The sequence below is a fragment of the Echinops telfairi genome, unplaced genomic scaffold, assembly GCF_000313985.2.
Source record: "Echinops telfairi isolate 266 unplaced genomic scaffold, ASM31398v2 ScPeMD7_1713;HRSCAF=2227, whole genome shotgun sequence".
Classification (NCBI taxonomy): Eukaryota; Metazoa; Chordata; class Mammalia; order Afrosoricida; family Tenrecidae; genus Echinops; species Echinops telfairi.
This window is the reverse complement of record NW_022105611.1, coordinates 20,427,295-20,432,501: the sequence shown is the minus strand read 5'-3', so window position 1 is coordinate 20,432,501 and position 5,207 is coordinate 20,427,295.

Below are 5,207 nucleotides of genomic sequence, written 5' to 3'. Positions count from 1 at the left end.
CAGGGAGGGTTTGTCACTCCTTCTCCTCTCCTCCTTGTCCTGAACTGTCCTGAGGTATGACCAGAGGGATTAAAGAATCACAGGTAGGTGGCACTCAGAAATGATTGCCAACTAGGGTCATCGAGGGAAGCTGTGACCTCTCATCCCTGTCCCCTTCCTACTCAGGCTGCAGAGGGCTCCAAGCCTTCTGAATCTCTCAAGACCAGCGAAGGGCATGTGAGGGCATCATCAAGGCTGTGAGTGACCCCATGCCAGCTTTAATTTGGCTTCTCTCATGCGTGTGGCCCTTCAGAAAGGCCACTGCCTCAGTTTCCCCACATGAGCATGATGATCCTGGCCTCTATGAGAATTCCGAAGACCAGGGAAGGGCGCGGTAAGCTGTGAGGTGCAATGAAGAGAGGAGAGTGTGATCCTCATAGACTTCGGTGCATCTTTAAAACTACAGTAGAACGTAGGGTGCAATCCCAAGGCACTGTGATGGTGATTGGACCTTTCAAATTACCGGCTGCATCCCTCTCAACCTGCCTCCCTCTGAAGAGTCAGCTTCCTTCTGTCAAATCTGCGGATGGGTGAACAACTTCCGAACGGCCCTCTTCCCATCCTCCACCAGCCCCGTGAGGGGAGGAATTACTGTTCTCATTCTACAGATGAAGAAGTAGAGGCCCAAAGAGTACCTTGCCTAAAGTCACACAGCTCCTGCGTCCCTGACCTGGCTTAGCCCTCTCCAGCCACACCACACCATCTGCGACGAGCCTGGGTCCTGTGCTTTCCAGGCTGAAGGGAGCTTACATTCCCGAAAAGAGTGTCTGAATTCTACTCTAGGAACATGGCTTTGGGGCTTGGTGTTAAGTTAACATCTGCCCAAAGGGCTGGGAAAGTCTTGCTGATTGAATGAGGGGAAGAGGAGGTGTCCCTGACAAAATCTTTCTCTCCCCAAACCACCTTCCGTGGGCCTGTCTAGAGCACCCAGGGCACCATTCCTTCTTCTGGGACGGCCCACATGTCCCCAGACCTGGCCTCCCTCACTACTAGGTACTGATGGAGGGAGGCTGGCCAGCAGGACTCTCCATAACCACTCTACCCATTTTAGAGAGAGTTATAGAACGATGCAGGCCATGCCTACTTCCTCTCTCCGTCTCCATAGCCAGTACAAGTTGGGCACAGAGCAAGTCCCTTTGAGTGTTTGGGAAATGAATGACAAATGACAGTCTTGTCCATGGACAGCCACCAGGGGTCCTTGGGCAAAGGATACCCCCTTCCCTTGTTTATCTGTCTCCTAGGCCTGACACACTCATGGCCTAGGCTGAGTAGCTGGAGTTCCTGCAGGGAGGGTGGGCAGCCTGGGACCTGCCAGGTGCTGCTTCCTCTGTGGTCCTCTGTCCTTGTCACTGCCATTCCATATCCCCCAAAAGGGAGGTCGGGGCACTTGAGGGGGAAAGAGGGCCTCCCTTAGATGTCTGCACCCTCACCCCCTCTCCAGGGAAGCTCCTACTATTCATGTGCTTTCCAAATTGTGGGAAGAGGGCTCTTGCATGTGTGGTGAAGGGTCTTTGGCCCATGCATCTAGCCTGGAAGTTCCTAAAAGGCCTACAGAGCCTGATCCCAGTCTGGGTTCACAGGGTTCCTCTTAGAGCAGGCGCTTAGGGGTGTTTACTGAGAACAAGTAGCTCCCTGGAATGGGATTTATGAGGGTCTCACTTAGTTCTGACTCTTGTGGTGCCAGGACTTCCCAAACCAAGATAGTTTCCTTCCTGAGCTCCTACCTCCAGACTCCCCTGTCCTGTCCACCTGCCCTGAGGTACCACTGGTGTAGAGGTCAGCTTTGACCAAGTCTTCCCCTGCTTAAGCCCTGTCAGGGTTCCCTGTCATCCTTTGAATAGCGGTCAGGCCCCTCAGGGTGGCATACAAGCTCTTTCATGGGGGCCCTTAGTCCCCATACATTCCATGCCACCTAACCCTCTGCCTTAGTTTTTAGTGCTCCTGTAGCCGAAATACCACAAATGGATGACTTTAAAACAGAAATTGGCTCTCTCACGCTTTTAGGGACCATAAGTCCAAACTCAGGGTCCCAGCTCCAAGAGAAACTTTTCTCTCTCTGTAAGCTCTGGGGAAGGTCCTTGTTTCCGTTCAGCGTCGGTGGGCTTCCTGTTTCTCGGAGCTCTTCCTGTGTCTTGCCTTCTCCTAGGTCTAGGAGGTTCTCAGTGCAGGGATTCTGGCTCCAGAAGACCCGCTCCACTCTAGCTCTTCTTTCTTGATGGTAGTCAGTTCCCACTTCCCTGCTTGTTTCTTCCTCCTTTAACCTTTTATAAAACAGAAGGTGATGCATGCCACATCCCAGAAAACACCCCTTACTTTAGAGTAGGGTTGTGACCTGAGTCGGGATATTGTATCCCACCCTAGTCCCTTAACAGCAGATTAGCTGATCAGTACATAACTGTCTCTTAAACCTGCCTCATGAACCTATGTTGTTGTTGTTAAGTGTCATTGAGACAGTTTAGACTTAAAGCACCCCTATGTGCAAAAGGAAACACCGCTTGGTCCATATTGAAGGCTGTAATCCTTGATCTTCATCAGCAAATGCTTCCAGGCTCCCTTACTTTCAGCAAGCACGTTTGTGTCATCTGCATCTCACAGATTGTTCATAAACCCTCCTCCAATCCTGATGTCACGTTCTTCAATTAATTCAGCTTCTCTGATGATGTGCACAGCACGCAGACTGAAAAAGGATGGTGAGGATACACTTCTGATGCACACCTTTCCTGATTTTAAACCATGCAGTATGCCCTTGTTCTGTGCACGCAACTGTCTCTTCATCCATGTACAAGTTGCACATAAGCACAATGAAGTGCTCTGGAATGCCTACTCCTCTCAGGGTTATGCATAGTCTGTTATGACCCACACCTGTAAATGCCTTTGCACAGTCACTAAAACACAAGTCAGCCACATTGTGGTATTCACTTCTTTCAGTTGAGATCCAGCTAATGTCAGCCATGATATCCCTTGTCCCACATCCTCTTCTGAATCCAGCCGGAATTTCGGGAAGCTCCTTGTCAATATACTGCTTCAGCTGTTATTGAATGATCTGAAGCAAAATTTACTTGCATGTGATATCAAAGAGATCATTCTATAATTTGAGCATTTGTTGGGTCATCTTTCTTTGGAATGGATAAAAATATGAATCTCTTCTAGTCAGAAGGCCTGGTAGCTGTCTGCCAAATTTCATGGTGCAGACCAGTGAGTGCGTCCAGTGCCTCATCAACCTTTGGACACATTTCGATGGGTATTCCGTCAATCCCTGGAGCTTCGTTGTTGGCCACTCCCTTCAGTGCAGCTCGAACGTTGTCCTTCGTACCATTGGTTCTTGCTCACATGCTACCCATGAAGTGGTTGAGTGTCAGCTAGTTCTTTTTGGAACAGTGACGTTCGATTTTCTTTTGACGCTTCCTGCGTTGTCCAATATTTTACCCAGAGATTCTTCCAGTATTTCAACTCGAGGCTTGAATTTTTTTCTTCATTCTTCCAGTTTCAGACACAGTGAGCGTGCTCTTCCTCTTTGGTTTTCTGACTCCAGGTCTTAGCACATTTCATTGCAACCCTTTGTCTCCGTGAGCTACCCTGTGGAACTGGCTGTTCGGCTCCTGTACTTCATCGTGTCTTCCATTTTCCTGAGCCACTCTACGAGTAAGAGCAAGCTTCAGAGTCTCTTCTGACGTCCACTTTGAGCTTCACATATTTTTCTGTCTTTTAATGACTTTTTGGTTTCTTCATGTATGACGTTCTTGATGTCATCCCACAGCTCATCAGGTCTCCTGTCATTCATGCTGAAGCATCAAGTCTGTTCTTCAGAAGTTGTCAAAATTCAGAGGGGAGGTACTCACCCCAGGCCATCTGTTTGCTCTCATGGGATGATTTTCATTTTCTTCAGCTTCTACCTAACTTCATATGAGCAGTTGCTGATCTGTTCCACAGTCAGCCCCTGGCCTCGTTTCAGCTGATGATATTGAGCTTCTCCATCATCTCTTTTTTCAGATGTAGTCCACTTGATTTCTACACATTCCATCTGGAGAAGTCCGTGTGTATAGTTGCTGTTCACGTTGTTGAAAAATCATATTTGTGATGAATAAATTGTTGGGTTTACAACATTCTATCATTGGATCTCCAACTTTATTTCCATCACTACCACCATATTTTCTAGTACAAGTCCTTCCTTTTTCTTTCCAACTTTTGCATTCCAATTGCCAATAATTATCAATGCACTTTGATTGCATATTTGATCAATTTCAGACTGCAGACATTGGTAAAATTCTTCAATTTCTCCAATGCTCGTTGGTTGGTGCATACATTTGAAAAATGGTTTATTGACTGGATTTACTTGTACACGGGTAGATATCCTACCACAGATAGCATTGTATTTCAAGATAATCTTGAAAAGTCCTTTTTTATTGGGAATGTGTGATGTCATTCCTCTTGAACTTGTAAACAGAGTAAACCATATGATTGTCTGATTCAGAAAGGTCAATACCAGTCCACTGCAGCTCATGAATAATGCCTAGGATATTGATCTTCATATAGTCGATTTCATTTTCCATGACTTCCAATTTTCCTAGATTCGTACTTCGTACATTCCAAGTTCCAATCATTAATAGATATTTGCAGTTGTGTCTCCTCATGTTCACTTGTGCCCCCTCAGCAAACAAAGGTTCCAAAGGCTTTACTCCATCCATGCCATGATGGCCCCCTCTACTTTGAGGAGGCAGCTCGCTCTCGGTCGCATTTTGAATGCCTTCCCCTGAGGGGCTCATCTTCTGTCACGCTACCTGACGTGGTTCTGCTGCTCGTCATGAGGCTTTCCGGATCTCACAGTGTTTCGCTGCTATTTATAAGGTTTTCCGTGTCAGAAGTGCACCCTCTATTCCTTCTTTGCATGTTGTTCTTTGTTGGAAAGCGCTTCTGAAAATTGTTCACCTTGGGTGACCCCATTTGAAATAGCGACCACATAGCTTCCAACATGACCACAACATGCACATGCCACAGCCTGGCAAACTGACAGACAGGTGGTGCCATTAACATAGAGAGGTTAGGACTTACAACACTGGTGATCACATCACAAAATGGAAGGTAATGACCGACTATTTCAAATCGTGACCTAGCTAAGTTGACAAATGTTTTGGGAGAACACAATTCAATCCATGGTCCCCTCCATATCA